The sequence below is a fragment of the Rhododendron vialii genome, chromosome 1a (assembly GCF_030253575.1).
Source record: "Rhododendron vialii isolate Sample 1 chromosome 1a, ASM3025357v1".
Taxonomy (NCBI): domain Eukaryota; kingdom Viridiplantae; phylum Streptophyta; class Magnoliopsida; order Ericales; family Ericaceae; genus Rhododendron; species Rhododendron vialii.
In genome coordinates, this window is record NC_080557.1 from 16720231 (window position 1) to 16739967 (window position 19737).

The following is a 19737-nucleotide window of genomic DNA, read 5'->3' on the forward strand; positions in this document are numbered from 1 at the left end:
AACGGTACAATTGTATGGTGATACAGTGCATTGATTAGAGCAAAATTATTCGTATTCTCATCATCATATAGGAGACTAAAAGATAACGTAAACGTACGAAATGTTTTAAGGAGATTGATTTTAGGACTTCTCCTAATGTAAGTTTAAGAAAATTTTACACTAAATATAAACTTAAAAACTCATTCGCAATGCATATTCATCTCATACCATTTCTCCAAGGAATGATTTTAATTAGTTAAATGAGAGTAGTTTTCATTTAAATTTCATGCTTAAATTTCAAAGTATATGTACTACAACGAAAACTTCAAAATTCATGGAATCATTTGAACATCAAATTTAACGTTTTATGTTTCGCCCCACATAAATATGTATTGGCTCCGTCCGTGTCTGAATTGAATTACTTGACATATCTATCAATCATAAACAAACATGTCTTTATCTTCTTTTTCTCTATTTTACCATATACCTATATATTTGGAAGGGGAGCATTGACATACTCTTCTTTTATCTTTTTTGTCTCTTTTAATTACTATCAATCACAGACAAATACGTATTGAATTTCGCTTGACTGGAAAAAAAAATCACAAACAAACATGTCTTTGTCTTTTTTGTTTCTTTTATTTTGGGTGTATTCTACTTACTAAAATAAGTACAGTATTTATTTTTCCAAATAAGTAATTATTTTTTAAAATTTAAGGTGATGTATTATAAGAAAATAACCTGTTTCATAAAGCGGTAAATAAATACTTAAAAAATAAAAATCTTAGCGGAACGGTGCCTTACTTTTCTTTCTCTCTCCTTTAAGATATTAGTGGAAAGTGACATTAAGAGTACATCGAAAGATAAACAAAATTGTAGGGTCCAATTAATAAAAACCAAGTGACGAACACCAAAGTGAAAAGTTGCATAAAATATAGGACCAATGACATAGTTTTCCCATGTCATTTGTGTATAAATTACGGGTTCCTCTCTTCAATAAGCACTCACTCACACACTCTCTCTCTCTCTCTCTGAGTACTTGATCTTTGCTGAAACCCAATAACTTAACAACAGAAGCCAACCAACATGGATACAACAGGTAGTCCATCTCTCCCTCTCCCCCCCTCTCTCTCTCTCTCTCTCTCTGATTTGTCGTTAGTAGTGCTATTTTCTTAAATAAAAAAAATTCATACTATAATATACATATTTTATTAAAACAAAAATAAAAAAGTAATCCGGTATTTGTTTGGTATGACATTCATAACCTTGATTTCCCCCATTGCGGCATTTTTCTCTTGATAGCCCGGCAATCTCCTTTATTAAAGGCAAAGTGTGGTGTTATACATTAACGCCCAGTTTTGCCAATTTTGAAAGTGTACGTTGCCAATATATGTATGTAGAGCCAAGCTAGGACAGCACTTATTCCAGCAAAACAGAGTTGCCGTATGCTCTTATCTCTTTCAGTGGCGGAGTCAAGAAGTAAACTCAGGAGCTTAGGATGCCGGGGACCGGGGCCCCTCGGGCCCCAACATAGCTCTGCCACTAATCTCTCTTATCCGGTAAAAAAAAAACCATAAAAGAATGCCTAATTTAAAGAAGCTGGCGAGTAATAAATCTTTAATTTATATGATGATATATTGACGATGTACTGGTATCTAAAGCGTCGTTGGCCTGTTGATGATGATAATAACTAAAATCTGCAAGTAATATTTAGCAAAATATAACGTGGAAGCTAAAGGTCGCAGAATATAATTGTATCTCTTCGCTCCATCGAAAGTGTTGTCGGGATGTTGATGTTCATGTAAAAATTAACAACCGAGATTAATATTATTGTGCAGAATACAATGTGGAGATTAAAGGTGGCAGAAGGCGGGGGTCCTTATGAGCCTTACCTATACAGCACGAACAACTTTGTTGGGCGCCAAATATGGGAATTTGATCCCGATTATGGCACCCCTGAGGAGCATGCCCAGGTTGAAAACGCTCGTCAGCTCTTCACTCTTAACCGCTCTCGAGTCAAGCCCAATGCCGATCTTCTTCTTCAATTTCAGGTTTGGATCATTTCTTTTTCACTAGCTCTCTCTCTATTTATTATTATTATTATTTGTAATTTTTCTGTGTTTGATGATCACCAGCATATATAATCATTACGTATGATCAAAATAACCAGAAAATATAATTCAAGAATGAATTTTATGATTGCCTGGAAAGCCAACAAAAAATTGTACCTTTTACTCAATGGTTTTATGGAAGGTATTGGCTTGAATGTGATAGATCCATAAATGTTATACAGGATTATCATAGGAATTGGAGGTCTATGACAAGAACTGTGATTCGCGCAGTTCATCCTCCAACTATACCTTTGTCTATTGAGGGCAATTCTGAGTCTGATCCACCTTTGGAAACTGCTGCTTTTGTTAGACCGACTAACACAGATCCAAATGGTAAAATTTATAAGCAGAATAATCATACTAATGCTTGTCTTAATACCATTGGAGACCAATTGGTCAGAATGGAAGAGCAAATAGCAGAATTAGAAAATTCTTTTCTTCAGTCTCAACATGAGACTATTAATAAAATCCAATATCCCAAAAATTTTCCTTATAGTGGAGCTGATAGGTATTATTATCCTAGACCTACTCCACAAGATATGCTTTATGAAGAATCTGGTTTTCAAAAACAGATGTCTTACAGTGGTAGGACTATCTATGAATGGAACATAGATGGTATGACTGAATATCAAATTTTTGGTGTTGCACATCAAATGATGATGTATAGCACAATTTGTACTAATAATAAAAATGAGGATAAGGAAGTCGCCGGTTGGATCACAGTTGGATTCACTGGTATGCTTAAAGGTTGGTGGGATAACATTTTAACCACAGACCAAAGACAAGAAATTTTAAATGCAGTTAAAACTACTGAGACTGGCACAATAAAACAAGATGCTGTTTACACTCTTGTCCAGTCAATAATTTTACATTTTGTTGGTCATTGGGATAACCCGAGAAAGGAGTAGAGAGCTACTTCAAAATTTAAAATGTCCAACGTTAACTCATTTTCGTTGGTATAAAGATGTGTTTCTTGCAAAGGTTATGCAAAGAATTGATGCTAATAGTGAGCATTGGAAGTCAAAATTTGTTGATGGTTTACCTTATTTCTTTGCTGAGAAAATTAGGAAGAAATTGCGTGACCAAAATAATGGTCTATCCATTGATTATAATAGATACACTTATGGTCAGCTTATAGCCATAATTATCCAGGAAGGATTGACTTTGTGTAATGACATAAAGTTGCATAATCAATTGAAGAAGCAGAACCTAACCGGTAAACAAGAGTTAGGACAATTTTGTGACCAATTTGGTTATGATCTTCCCCAGTATTCTAAACCTCATAAGAATAAGAGTAGTAATAAGACTACTCGAAAATATTCTAAAAAGAAGTATGGAAAAAAGAAACATAAGGATAGGGATGAGCCATCGAGCTCAAAAAATCCTAAGAATGCTGCTAGAAAGCAGAAAAATGAAGGTAAAAAGAAGGTCTCTGCCAAATGTTATAAATGTGGCAGAATAGGTCATTATGCAAACAAATGCAAGACCAAAAAGAAATTAGAAGAACTTCAATTGGATGAAGGGTTAAAACAGACCCTTTACAAACTTCTAATTAATTCTAGTGATTCTGATTCCGAAGATCAGATTAATGATCTTTCTGAGAATGAAGATACCTCTTCTAAATCAGAAGAGGAGGAGATCACTGATAATTGCAATTGCAATGGTATTGAATGTTCTACTTCTGATGATTATTGGAAGGCAATAGTAGAAATGAATGGTCTCAGTGTGAATGTTCTAACTGAGAAACAGCAGGGTCTTCTAGAAGTTATCGATCAAATTGATGATCCCCAACTTAAGATGAAAGTAATAGAAACTTGTATATCTTCAATGAAAGAAGAAGAGGAAGAAAGACCCCAGCTTCCTAATGAAAATTATAGTTTGAAAATTATTCTGGATCGTCTAGAACAGGTAGATAATTTTAAACCTGTTACAATTCCTGATCTAAAGAGTGAAATTAATACTCTGAAGGCCGAGATTCGGTCATTAAAGACTTTCCAGAGCAAAGCTGCTCAAGAATTTTATGATATCAAGACAAGATTGGTTGTCTTGGAAAATAAAGGCGAACCAAGCAAGGTTGATGATTTGGCCTATTTGAATTCCATAAACAAAGTGGTTTACCAAAAATGGCATATTAAGGTTAATTTGGTAATCCATAAGGAATACACTATCAACAATATCATTGCCTTGGTTGATAGTGGGGCGGATATGAATTGTATCCAAGAAGGAATTATTCCAACCCAATATTTTGAGAAAACTTCTCAAAGTCTCACTAATGCTAGTGGAGAGAAAATGATAATTAAAGACAAACTCAATAATGTTTACATTTGTAATAAGGGAGTTTGTTTAGAAACAACATTTCTATGTATTAGGAATCTTCAACAGGAGTTAATCCTTGAAACTCCTTTTTTATCAATGTTGCTTCCCATGAAGACTAGCACGGCTGGAATATCTGCTCATATAGGTGAACATGAGATATTTTTTGAATTTGTATCTCCACCTGTTTACAAAGAAATCAATGATATAATGAGAAAAATTTCTCATAAAGATAAACAAATAAATTTTCTCAAAAAAGAAATTCAAATAATGAACATTGAAGAGGTTTTACAAAAACCCTTTTTAAAAGAGAAAATTTCTCAAATAGAAGAGAGTTTTAAAAAAGAAATTTGTAGTGATATCCCTAATGCGTTCTGGGATAGGAAACAGCATGTTGTTTCATTACCTTATGAGAAGGATTTTAATGAAAAAAGAATTCCTACAAAGGCTAGACCTTCTCAAATGAAACAAGAATATTTGAAATTATGTCAAAATGAGATTGACAGTTTATTTCAAAAACAATTAATTAGAAAAAGCTATTCTCCTTGGAGTTGCACAGCTTTCTACGTTAATAAAAACGCTGAAAAGGAACGAGGTGTTCCTAGATTGGTTATTAATTATAAACCATTAAATGAAGTCTTAATGTGGATTAGGTATCCTATTCCTAATAAAAAAGACTTGTTGGATCGACTGAATAAGGCAGTCATTTTTTCTAAATTTGATTTAAAATCAGGATATTGGCAGATTCAAATTCAGGAATCTGATCGGTATAAGACCGCATTTGCTGTTCCATTTGGTCATTTCGAATGGAATGTTATGCCTTTTGGTCTGAAGAATGCACCTTCAGAATTTCAAAATATTATGAATGATATTTTTTATCCCCATTCTGATTTTGCAGTTTGTTATATTGATGATGTTCTAATATTCTCTGAGAACATAGATCAACATGTTAAACATCTTAGAATTTTTAAAGATGTGATAAAAAGAAATGGCTTAGTTGTATCTGCACCTAAGATGAAATTATTTCAGACTAAGGTCAAATTCTTAGGTCACAACATTCACCAAGGGAAAATTATCCCTATTGATAGAAGTATAAAATTTGCTTCTAAATTTCCGGATGAAATTAGAGATAAAACCCAATTGCAAAGATTTTTAGGAAGTCTCAATTATATAGGAGACTATTATAAAGATTTGGCTCAGGATTCTGCACCATTATATGATAGACTTAAGAAGAATCCTCCTCCATGGTCTGAACAGCATACTAGGGCTGTTCGAAAAATTAAATTAAAAGCAAAGCAATTGCCTTGTCTAGCAATAGCTAATCCTGATTGGAAGAAGACTGTAGAGACAGTTGCCTCAAATATAGGATATGGAGGTATTTTGAAACAATATAATACTAATTCTAATAAAGAAGAATTAGTAAGATTTACTTCTGGTTTGTTTAAAAATGCTCCAACCAACTATAGTACAATAAAGAAAGAAATTCTTTCTATTGTTAAATGCATAAATAAATTTCAAGATGATTTACTCAATCAACAATTTTTAATCAAAGTTGATTGCAGTGCAGCTAAACAAATATTGAAACAGGATATTAAAAATCTTGCTTGAAAACAAATTTTTGCCCGTTGGCAGTCCGAATTATCTGCCTTTGATTTTGAAATTGAATACATAAAGGGAGAAAATAATTCTCTACCTGATTTCCTTACCCGTGAATTTTTGCAGGGATGAATCACAATTATTTTGTTTTGCAAAGAACAATATTTTTGCAATATCTGAAATTGCAAAGAGCTGTTTTCAACTCCCATGTTGAAATGACAATTTTAAAATGGCCTCATACTCGTAGTAATGTTCTACGATGGGTTCATACCAGAGAGGCATTATTGAGACATTATCAAAAATATGGAACTGATGATGATGAAGACTGGGATATGGAATTTCTCCAGTTGACAATTGACAGGCTTCAATCGGAGTTAATATTATTATCTACTGCTTAATTTTGCAGAATGAACAGGCCACCAGACAGAGGTCGTGGTCGTGGAAATTCTCCTCGTGGCAGGGGTCGTCCGAAGGTGACCCAAGCAGAAGTAGAAGCCTACTTGAAGGCTCAGAGATTGCAATATCCATCTCTGCAAGAGGCTAATTTCGCCTCACCATCATCACCTTCAATGGCGGAGGTTGTTCAAACTGAAGAAGTCTTCAGAACCTCAGAATTAACTGAGACAATTATGATCCTGGAATCTCAGGATGAACAATTCAAAGATGATCCTTGGGAAATTAGGTCCCGATACATGGATATAATGGGATATCCAGTTCCTGAAGGGAAATATCGTCCTTGCTATGAGCAAATGCTAATTCAAACAGGATCTGTGGAATTTAGCCACACTTACGAAAAGGTGGATCAAAAGAATGGTCCAATCAGTTATAGCAAAGCCATAATAAAGATGGTTATTCCAGTCCACAGATGGGGAATTCACCCACAAAAGTCAAGAATATTGACTATGAAAAAGGATAATATAACATCCACAGTCCAATATAATAGCCATAATAAAGATGGTTATTCCAGTCCACAGATGGGGAATTCACCCACAAAAGTCAAGAATATTGACTATGAAAAAGGATAATATAACATCCACAGTCCAATATAATTATTGGGATTATATTGAGGCTTGGACTAAAGCTTTTTATTATCAAAATCCCAAGAAGAAGCATTCTTGGTTTTTTAAGATATGTCCAAAATCTGTTGGACAAATTGATTTTCCAAATTGGTTTATATCTTGGTGGAACAAATTTGGACCACATCCGGATTATCTTCCACAAGATTTACAAGAGGAAATAGAGTCCTTCATGAAGTTTCAGTCTCAATTATGGGGACCCAATATTCCAAAAGGAAAATTATTCCTTCAAGCTATGGCATGTTGCGGAATCCCATGGATCTGGAGATGGGATATTCAAGTTGCCAAAGACAATTTTGGATTTCCAATTTTAGAACGATTCTACCAGCACAAATGGTGGAAAGGGCTCCAAATTGAGGAGCAACTATCAATAATAAAATTGAAAAATCAAGAGCTAGCCAAGCAGGTTCAGCAGAGGGAAAAACCCTCAATCAAGAATCCGTTCTTGGAAATTTCGGCTCAAATAAGGGCCAAAAATCCATCCCTTTCTGATGAAGAAATTGTTATTAAAACAATGGATTATATGAAGGATCAATTTTTACAATCGGTCAATCAAGCTTCCGATGATGCATCCATGACATCAGCCACCAGCAATGAGGCTGACAGCAATCCTTTTACTTGTCTTGCTGGCGAATCTCAAGACCCTTATGAAAAAGGTCAGCATGAGCCCACATTGGGTGACTTTTGGGACAGCATGGTGGAAATTGTGACCACTCAAACCCGTAAAGGAAAAGAAAAGCAGGACCAATAATGGTTGCTTAGCTTCAAATCAAATTTTGCTCAATAACAGAGTACATTATAAGTGTTACTTGAAAGCTCAATAATGGAGTATTTTCAAAGTTACTCAATTATAGGGTAAGTTTCGGTGGAAAAGTTGGTCTGTCAATTATTTCCACAGTTATACAGTTGTATTGTAATAATTTCTTTTCCTGTAGAGTCCTCTATATAAAGGACGCGTCTGCTTTTGTTTAGGCAGGTTTTTGGTTTTGCCCTCTCTCTCTGTAAAAACCAAGCACTCCGCCTCTCTCTCCCTTGTAATATTTGCAGTCTCTTTCCCTTTAATAAAAAGGTTAGTTCTTTTCCGATCCTTTGTAGTACATATTTGTGTACATATTTGGTATCAGAGCCATTATGGCTTAATTTTAGGTGTTAGTGCAAACATAAGCCATGATATCATGATGAAGCCTTTACTTCAAATAAAATGTTTTTATAATCGTTAACTGAAAACTTAAATGTAAGATAACATTCAAGGTAGTGGGACGTCACCCAAGTCGCGTTCGGATTTGTCCGGCCATGAGGACCCGGGAAGGGTGATTTGGCCTATTGCTCCGATAAATCGTTGACAGACGTGCTATCAGGAATGTTCCCTTTCATTTAAAAAAAAAAAAGGGCTGAATTATGTTATAATGGAATATGTAAGCACTAACACACCCATCTCAATATGAGAAGGCTATTTCGTTCTGACAATGATAGAATTAAAAATTCTGAATTAGTAGAATATGCTAATGTGCAAGAACAATTAAATCACTGGACAATTCCTCCAGTACGTCATTCTGTCATATATAGACATGGAATGTTTGAATTGAAAAGTAGCATGGCAATTAAAACTGTTGAAAGAACAGAAAGCCTGGAATTGAATGATAAGATAATTAATCTTATGGATCGCACTGATCTACTTGCACACATGCAAAATTATAGATATGTTCATATAGGTTTTTGTAATTGACTAGAATTATATTTATTGAAATACCAACTCCTAAACTCCTGATATTTTGGGAGTTGAAATTCTGCATTAATTTCTTTCCTAAGTTCAGCCCCTATTATCATTATTAAGACTAAACGCCATCTCACTAGCAGTAGGTGATTCTACTGTGTTATTTTGGTGAGTATAAACACCATGAGGTATTTGGTTTTGGGATAATCTTATCCCAATCAAATTCTCATCCTCCACAGGATGATGTGATTCTGGAATCTCCGATGTCGAATGTCGACTAGTAGTAGGTATGCTAACTCTATATGGAGTTTGATTATTACGAGAACTCAAACTTCTCTCATAATTATTGACCTGAGAATTTCTAAAATTTAAGAAAACAGTGCCATCATTATCTTGAACTATTTGTTCAATTGTATTGCTAATGGGTCTAGGTGGAACCGTATTAGGCATAGTCCAGTTATCAGGGAAGGTAATTTCTTCCCAATTAATCAACATATTAGTTGCAACATTTGATGTCAACATATTAGATTCTACTAAGGTAGTTCTATCTGTGGGTCGCATCATTCGAACCCTGGGATTCATGGTATTCATAACCTTATAATAAATTCTATAAATTACAGCAATAACTTCGGATCCAGGCAGGAAATCATAACCTCTAGTCTGGATTCTACAATTCAAAGCTTCTCCTATATTTCTATCCGTAAGAGATAAAGATAAATCAGGGAAAGCATTAAAATAAACAGGACCATGACTCAATCTGGTCTCAATAGCCCCAATAATTGAGGATCTCCAATTATTGCACCTTCCATCACGCAAAGTGACTTGTAAACAGGTGTCCATTCCAAGTAATGTTAAAGGTTTAAGGGCAATCTGCACTAAACCTATATGAACATATCTATAATTTTGCATGTGTGCAAGTAGATCAGTGCGATCCATAAGATTAATTATCTTATCATTCAATTCCAGGCTTTCTGTTCTTTCAACAGTTTTAATTGCCATGCTACTTTTCAATTCAAACATTCCATGTCTATATATGACAGAATGACGTACTGGAGGAATTGTCCAGTGATTTAATTGTTCTTGCACATTAGCATATTCTACTAATTCAGAATTTTTAATTCTATCATTGTCAGAACGAAATAGCCTTCTCATATTGAGATGGGTGTGTTAGTGCTTACATATTCCATTATCATTTGATGTGCAACACCAAAAATTTGATATTCAGTCATACCATCTATGTTCCATTCATAGATAGTCCTACCACTGTAAGACATTTGTTTTTGAAAACCAGATTCTTCATAAAGCATATCTTGTGGAGTAGGTCTAGGATAATAATACCTATCAGCTCCACTATAAGGAAAATTTTTCTCTTTTTCCCCTAAAGACCAAACGGAGCTCCATTCGGAAAAACAAACAAAGCTTTAAGTGCAAATTTTATTGACAACATTTAGATTTTGCCAAAAGGATCCACCTCATTCACGTATAAAAAATGACAATGAATCCTCATGTGGTTTCTTTGTATATTTTACCGATGCTTAAATCGACAATTTTCTGTCCAAACACGTGATGAAATGAACAAGAAGTGACTTACATCTAAAAATTCATCCTTTGCAATAGTAAAAAGTAATAAAAACCCATCAACTCTCACTTATTTTCTATCAAAACAATTTAAAATTTATTAATAGCCCTTTTCTTTTTACTCGTTGAAAGAACTGTTTTGATCAGAAAAGATAAATTTATTATTTTTTGTTAAAAATTTGAAAACTGGGAGCTTTTATTATTATTTTACAAAAAATAGTAAATTAAGCAATATAAGCCATTTTTTGATGATTTCATGATGCGTTTGGTGAACAACAGTTATTCATGGTTGGAGAATTAGTGAAATTAACATTGAACACAAGGAATTTATAGTCATATCTCCTACATGAAGGAGGTATTTGTCATGAAGAAAACCTGCAGGGGGGTTGTTAGTGAAATTTACCCAAACTTTAGTTATTTTCTCTATCTTCTGTTGAGTAGATAGATATTTTTTTTGTCATACAGTATACATCATCAGAGGTTAGCGAGGTGTTAATATGTTAGTTAACGGAGATCAGAGAATATCCATAGCCCTGAACCCCAAATCTATTCCCCGTTAGACTCGAACTCAGGTCAGTATTGGATAGAAAAATGAGACAACGAACTTGACAAAAAAAGACTACGTGAGATTGCCAACGATCTTTCTATTTAGCGAAGACCACACGGAAACCCCCAGGCGTTGAGTTGATTGGATGATGCAATCTAAGGGCCGGTTCCAACTTCCACTAACACTTTTTTTACTTTTAGAAAAAGTGCACGTTTTGTTCTTTATTCAAAAAAATTTCGCACTTGTTAATTGTGCGCCAAATTTTTATGAAATATTGATTCGTCTCGTCAATAGGAAATTTTTTTACTTTTTCTCAAATATTTTGAGAAATAACCACTTATATTTTTTTTGCTTAAAAATGGTTATTTCCCAAAATATTTACGTAAAAGTAATTTTTTTTTACTTTTTCAATTCATCTCGTCGAGATGAATCAATAATCTAAAAAATGTTAATGGAACAGGGTCTAATTTTATCTATTATTGATTCTATTCCTAGTCTTCGTGAATGATTTTGCATCGTGAGGTTGAAAGTGATGTATTGACAAATATGAAGCCGGCCAATTAGCTACGTCCCTCATCCATTTCACTTGCTACTATTATGATTTATGCCCACGACTATTTGCACTACACCGTCGTCGCAATAAACACGTTGCCTTCTTTTTGGGAGGAAGAGTAAGAAATTCACGACACAAAACAAAAGCAATAAAAAGCCTACTCTCAATAAAATTGCAAAAAGTAATTAAACGATCACATATGGAAGTAAGACCACTCCAGCACCTACAAAAAAACTAATGGAGAATAACGAGCAATATCCCACATGACGCTGTACGTAGTGCTCAAAACATGTAGGATCGTTCCAACTACCCTCAATGGTATGCAATCGCTGGCGCTTAGGGCCTGCATACTTTTTGGAATCCTAAAATATTTAACTATAGTCAATATCCATGAGCCCTGATTTTCGGCTACAAGCCTCGTGCTTGATTGGGCCGGCCATATGACAACCTTATCTTTAAAAATTGGAAAAATGACGGCTCAGGACATGTTTTGATAATTAATACCTACCAATGACATGTTGAGAACATTTGTTAAAATTGAAAATGTCCTTAGCGGGTATTAATTATTAAAACACGTCCTTAACTGTCATTTTCCCTTGAAAATTCTAATCTTGAAGGCCATGAACCGCATAGGCCTGAGATACCTAAGCATGTGCTTAGTTAAGCGCACCGTATGATGACCTTCATCCTCAAAAGCTCTATCTCTAAAGTCCGTGATACTCTTATCCTTGAGATTCCTCACACTTAACTCTCAATTGTGGTGTTAGTGTTTGGCACAATATCATGGGACAGGGCATCTCCAGAATCAATTATCGTAGGAGCCAATCAGTTCAATCCAATATCGGTAAATATTTATTCTGAATTCGAAGGGGTGAAACTATGAATTCAGAATAAACACTTACCAATATTGGATTGAGCTGATTTTTTGCAAGGGTCCCCTAAAAAAATATTTTAAAATTTATGGGCACTTTTCTGTATTTTTGTCGGACTCGGGGTGGTTCCCACATGAATATAGTGTAAATGTGTAGTGTACCTAGCATTTTTTATAGGGCAAATTTTCGTAGTCGTCCCTCTAGTTTTACGGTTGTCTCAATTTTGTCCCTCTAGTTTCAATTGTCTCAATTTTGTCCCTGTAGTTTGTTTTACGTTCCAAATCAGTAAAATCGTTAACACCGTTAATAAAACTAACGGAAAAATATGATTAAAAAATTAAGTGCTCTAATTTTCAATCCGATTGAACCGGTGCGAAGATCTTACTTTTTTATTATTTTATCCTAGATGGTCGTAATGAATAGGTACTGTACATACATGTGATCCTCGGACCTCGACATTCAAAATGTTAGGTTAACTAGACGAGGAAGCATCAACGGACTTGTAGCTTAATGATACTTTCTCACCCCTTCCACATGGAAGGTGAGAATTCGATTCTCACCAAGAACGCGAGGCTTTGGTGTGGTGATTGATGCCCTTTGGACTTGCTCCACCCGTATTCCGCTTAACGGTATTTCTTTCCCATCTCCTTAGAAGTAGGCTAGTACATCCATCGAGTGACAAAAAATAAATCATCATATACCGAGGACATGTTGTAAATCATTCAATATCGGACAAACCAAAATTTCGCTTTTGGGGCTGCAAAACTTGAAAGATGGAAATCATCATATGATTCTGCTTTACAGGGTATCAAATAAAGTACGACATGTTCGTAGATTTGGCTAATTCTCCTTCTAAAAATGCAGTTGTTGAAGGAAAATAATTTCCAACAAACTATTCCAGCAGTTAAGATCGGCGAAGATGCGGACGTGACCTATGAGGCTGCCACCGCCTCCGTGAAAAGGGCATTGCGTTTCTCCTCAGCCATGCAGGCCAAAGATGGCCATTGGCCCGCTGAAAATGCTGGCCCGCTATTCTTCCTACCTCCCCTGGTAATTGTTTCCAATCACTATTTTCCTATCACCTTTTAAATACAGAAGCAAGACGGCCACAACATGGAATGCGGTGTCCCGCACATCTATTGGGGCCCACTCCAAACTCCAAAAAAATACAGAAAAATATCTATAAATTTTGAAATAATATTTTATAGGGTCCTGTAAAAAAATCCGCTCCAACAGATATCGGTAGATATGTTTTTCTGAATCTGTAAGGACGAAACTGAATGCAGTTACGAATTTAAAAAACATACCTGCTGATATTTGTTGAAACAGATGTTTTATAGGACCCCATAAAATATTATTTTAATATTTATAAATATGTTTTCTATATTTTTTGTGGGACCCAATAGGTGTCCGGTGTACCTAGACTTAATGCATTACAGGGCATCTCGATGAAGAAGAAGCCCGTCGCACGAAATTACTTTGGGAAGTAAAAAAATCAGCTCCAACAAATATCGATAGGTATGTTTTTCTGAATATGTAGGTGTGAAACTGAATGCAGTTACGAATTTAAAAAACATACCTACCGATATTTGTTGGAACATATGTTTTATAGGACCCCATAAAATATAATTTTAATATTTATAAATATTTTTTTTGTATTTTTTGTGGGACCCAATAAGCGTGCGGTGTACCTAGACTTAATGCAATGCATTACAGGGCATCTCAATGAAGAAGAAGCCCATCGCACGAAATTAACTTTGGGAAATCTCGAAGTTAGGGTACACATTCACGTAAGGGTGACTTCGTAGTCGTACAATACGAATTATTTGTGGAAACTTTACATCTATCTCAAAACCAATTAGCAATCAGTAGAGAAGTTTCAAATGTTATTAAGTGATCACTCATTCTACTCACAAGCAATGTAGGACTATTTTCCTTAACATTATTATACCGACTTTTGCTAAAATAATATGCCAAATGCAATCTTACAATCTATTCCGTTGAAGACTTCAAAAGCCATTTGGATGGCATTAGAAAGCATAAAATCTGAGTTCTTTTGTAATTCTCTTTTTTCCCAACTCTTGGTTGATCTTTTCTTCTTCTCTTTTTGGATTGTTGGCTAGCATATGATTGGATTGATTTTTTCCTTTCAATGATGCTTGCCTTATCCTTCTCGATGTACCAATTATCAAGTTTCTAATATAATTTCTTTGCCTATAAAAAAAAAAAAAATGCCAAATGCAGGTCATGTGTCTGTACATTACAGGGCATCTCGACGAAATATTTTCACCAGAACACAAGAAGGAGATTCTTCGGTACATATACAACCACCAGGTATGCCTTTATCCTTCTCAATGTACCCACTAGTGCATGCTAACGAGAAGTGCTAATTGTGATTGTGATTGTAACAGAATGAAGATGGAGGGTGGGGATTCCACATAGAGGGCCACAGCATCATGTTCTGCACTGTACTCAGCTACATTTGCATGCGTATTCTGGGTGAGGGCCCGTCCGGGGGCAGAGATAATGCTGTGAAAAGAGGTCGAGAGTGGATCCATGATCATGGTGGTGCAGTCGCGATACCCTCTTGGGGGAAGACATGGCTTTCGGTATGTATGTATGTATGTATGTATGTATGTGTGTGTATATATATATATATATATGATGATCATTAATTAGCCTTTTGTATCCAAATTATAGATTTTGCTTGACCGAATTTTAAAGAGTAATGGCATCAATATTTGCGTTTTACTGCTAAAGAAATCTCATCTAGCTAGAGTAGTATACCCCAAAGTTTTTAGAGGCGAAAGCGCAAGGCGAGGCGCTTGACCCTCCATGGGGCTAGGCGTATGCCCCGAGGCATTGAAGCGTAAGCCTTTTAATTTTTAATTTTTAAAATAATTAAATTAATAAAATAACTTAAAATACAAAAATGCACATTTTATAAAAGATAGATTCATACAAATAGATAGCATAAAGTAGATTATCAGTTAATGACTTACCTTATCCATGGGGCTAGGCGTATGCCCCGAGGCATTGAGGCGTAGATGATGATCAACTTCAACAAGACAGCAGAGAGAGAGAGAGAGAGAGAGAGAGAGGTGTTTGAATTATGAAATTACCAAAATTAGATTAGAAAAATTTCTCTCCTGAGACTCACGCATCACCTATCGGGGCGTAAAAGGGGACTGAGGATTGTTAACGCGATTTCTGTTTGTACTTGTATTTTATTAATTATTTACTGATAGGTCTACTTATTGTTTGTGTAGATATTTGGTCTGCTTGATTGGTCAAGCTGCAACCCCATGCCACCAGAGTTTTGGATCCTTCCTCCTTATTTACCTATGCATCCAGGTATATTCTACTGCTCAACACAAATGTTTTGATAAAACTAAAATGTGAAACTAATAACTATTAATTATGTTGCCAAAGGGTAAATGGTAAGTTCAAATTTTACTTGCCATGACTGAGTTATTTGATTATGACTTAAGTATTCCTAATTAGAGTTACCTTCTTTTGTAAGATTGAAAAACTCAAAGTTTAAAAAAAAAAAAAAAAAGAAGAAACAGAGTGAGAGAGAGACTTTCATGCACATGGTAACTGGAATACGTACCATGTATCTGCTAAAAGAAAAGTGCATAAAACTCATTCTTTTGTAATCATTAAAAAAAGTGCTAATGTTGTTTTAAAAAATAGAGTTTTATGCACTTAAGCATGTGATTTTGGCAAGATTTTCACACACACAAATTTACCCCTTCTTTACATATGTTCACTTGTTTATGCAGCAAAAATGTTGTGCTACTGTCGAATGGTTTACATGCCAATGTCGTACCTATACGGGAAGAGGTTTGTTGGACCCATCACAAATCTTGTTCTGCAGCTTAGGAAAGAGCTTCATTCTCAACCTTATGATGAAATTGATTGGAAGAAATACCGGCATGTTTGTGCAAAGGTATCTACGTCACATGTTCTTTTATGTAATGCCTACAGAACTACGCGTCCTTTGTGATTTACGCGAAGTCCTTTAGCATTTTTTTTGGTTAGAGTTTCAAAGCTGTAACATTGGATTGCATAAAACTAGACCTTGAAAAAAGAATTGGCGGTCAGATGTGTGATTATCAGTATTCGTGACTCGTAGTCTCCAGTTCAACATTATTCAAGGTTAATGTGTTACATAACCAAATATAAGAAACAAAGTCAAGTGATCTTACAAAATGTCTCGTACTGGATGGTTGCAGGAAGATATGTACTACCCACACCCCCTGATTCAGGATTTTCTATGGGATAGTCTTTACATATTAACTGAGCCGTTACTGACACGGTGGCCCTTCAACAAGTTGGTGAGAGAAAAAGCGCTTCAAACAACGATGGAATACATTCATTACGAAGATGAAAACAGTCGATACATCACCATCGGATGTGTTGAGAAGGTTCTCTGCATGCTTTCTTGTTGGGTAGAAGATCCTCATGGTGATTATTTTAAGAAACATCTTGCCAGGATCCCAGATTACATGTGGGTTGCTGAAGATGGAATGAAGATGCAGGTATCCACTCCTATATCATTATCTCATAGTAAACCTAATCGATATTGTTTTCTAGTCGTTGATTATTTGTTGAAAATTAACAACTGCAAACAAGAGAATGAAAATTCTCAGAATAGGGAGCAACAAAAATGTGAATTAGATGCTCCATTTTGTTGCAGACTATATTTATAATGCAAGCTAACTATTGCTGAGTTTTAAATTATTGCAGAGTTTTGGTAGTCAACAATGGGACACAGGTTTTGCAGTTCAGGCACTTTTGGCTTGTAATCTACTTGAAGAAACAGGGGAAACTCTTAGAAAAGGACATGATTTTATAAAAAACTCACAGGTATATGTAATCGGCCATTCTTCTACGTAAAGTACATACGTAATTGTTTTACTTTTCACAATCACGTATTGATCTTCCGCGTCCCTTGGATTTCAAAGGTCAAGAACAATCCTTCTGGTGCCTTCGAAAAAATGTTCAGGCACAATTCGAAAGGATCTTGGACTTTCTCTGATCAAGATCATGGCTGGCAAGTCTCAGACTGCACTGCAGAAGGGCTTAAGGTGAATTTGATCTTTCTTTTCTCATCCATTATGATGCATAACTATATATCAATGAATATAGATGAAACTTGTTCAATAATAATTTCCTTTTCCTTTGCAGTGTTGTCTTATACTATCACAACTGCCACCAGAAATCGTGGGTCCGAAACATGAGGCAGAAAGATTGTATGATGCCGTAAATGTCATCCTCTCTTTACAGGTAGGGTGTTTCTCAAAATTACACAAAGTAAGAAGTACTAGCATATTCCACTCTTGTTATGTTGGTATGGTACAAGGTAATATGTATAGAGTATGAAAATCCATTGATGTTTGTTAAAATTTTCAGAGCAAAAATGGAGGTTTATCAGTTTGGGAGCCTGCAAAAGGAGGGGCTTGGCTAGAGGTAAGCTACTCGATTTTCTTCTAAGTTACTATTTTGAACATAAATAAGGGCAAGTTTCTTTTTCTGGGGTTAATTATATTTTTTGTTTCATGTCGATTTTTTCCAGCTTCTTAATCCCACAGAGTTTTTCGCGGATGTTGTAGTAGAACATGAGTACGGAGAATGCACAGCAGCATCAATCCAGGCTTTTGTGCTATTCATGAAATTATATCCCGGGCACCGTAAAAAGGAGATTGAAGCTTTCATCGTAAATGCAGTTCATTTTCTTGAAGATATCCAAATGCCAGATGGTTCATGGTATTGTATCAGTTTCCACAAGCATTGTCATACTCTTACAAATTCTCTCTCTCTCTCTCTCTCTCTCTCTCTCTCTCTAGTCCCCTCAAGGTTTTTAACTTTTTAGCCAAATTATATCAAGTTAATTTTATTGTCTGTGACTCAAAAACACGTAACATTATTTCTTTCAATTATTTATCAAAACAGAAATATGTACCGCTGGAAGACAACCGATCCAATTTGGTGCATACTTCATGGGCCATGATGGGTCTAATTCATTCCGGTCAGGTGAAAACAACTACTAGCTCTTGCGTTACACGATTAGTTAGATATGTTGAAAAAAATAAAAGATCCATGTACAAAACTTGTATGTGACGTTCTCGACATTGTAACAGGCTGAGAGAGACCCGTTACCTCTACATCGCGCTGCCAAGTTGCTAATCAATTCACAAATAGAAACTGGAGAATTCCCCCAACAGGTGATTGATTCACTTCACATTTCTTAAGTTGCAATCTCTCTTTTTTTCTCCTCTACCTCGATCTTTACCTTGAATCACCACAGGAAATAACTGGAGTATTCATGAAGAACTGCATGCTACATTATGCAGCCTACAGGAATATATACCCGCTATGGGCACTTGCAGAGTATCGAAACAAGGTCAAATTGCATGATTAACTTATTCAAGGATCTCAACTCGATCACGTCAGTTCTTGAATCTCTCGGCTCATTGTCAATTCTTGCTGTAACAAAATGCATGTATCAAATTTCGAAGGTTTAGGTTGTTCTTTGGTGTACTTAGTAGAAAAAAATGAAATGGATCAGTAGCGCTATTGATCAAGAGGCTAAAAATGTGCTCATAAAGCTGATTCAGAGGTCACGGCCGACAGATGTTTTTCAATCATGGTTTCCGAACAACCTCTCTGGATGAAATTGTAGCCATCAAACCGCCAACTTTTGTTTACACACCCAAGTATAATAAATTAATACTAGCATGGGGCAGGGCTCCCCCTTAGCCCCTTTTACCACATCTCTCTCTCTCTCTCTCTCTCTCTCTCTCTCTCTCTCTCTCTCTCTCTCTCTCTCTCATTTTATGAATAGATCCAAGCACTTTTCCTACTCTTGGCTAATGTCAAAAATAAATCCAAGCACTTCTCCATATCTTGGATACCTCATGAATCTACAGAATGTGTCAATTAACTTGTTTGAATGATGGATACCATCTGTCAAGCCTTTCTTGAATTGGTTTCTAGGAGTGTTCAAACGGTTTGCATCTGACACTCGAAGAGTCTCGAACCCAATTATTTACAAATTCTACTATGGGTAAGTTTGGATTAATGAGTCACAAAAGTTTGACCCAAAACTAACAAATGCGAAATTTTTTTAATACAGACAAAAAATAAGTTACTATTCTACTATTAAAGCTAAATGAGCCCCATGTTACTTATGCAGTCCCTTTTTATATACACATAGCCCAAAGGTCAATAGTGATCACCTTTTCCAGATACTTGTAACGCTCTAGAGATATATCCATTTTGGATTTTTTTGAGAAAGAGTAAGAAATGCATTAATAAAGAAGAGATAGTACAAGGAACGGAAAACATACGGCCAGAGCAAACCAAACAATCAAACGAAAAACATATGGCCAA

At 35.4% G+C, this 19737-nt stretch overlaps 1 protein-coding gene and 1 pseudogene across 1 annotated transcript in view; both read left to right on the forward strand.

Moving 5' to 3' along the window:
* The window catches only part of LOC131322416 (beta-amyrin synthase-like), an 87968-nt gene extending 68852 nt beyond the window's left edge, over positions 1–19116 (forward strand). Inside the window, exon 18 of the mRNA XM_058353738.1 lies at positions 18799–19116. The gene's annotated coding sequence lies outside the window, so the exon portion shown is untranslated. The remainder of the gene's footprint in view (positions 1–18798) is intronic.
* LOC131322419 (beta-amyrin synthase 1-like) lies at positions 989–19116 on the forward strand (annotated as a pseudogene).
* Positions 19117–19737: the final 621 nt, after the last annotated feature.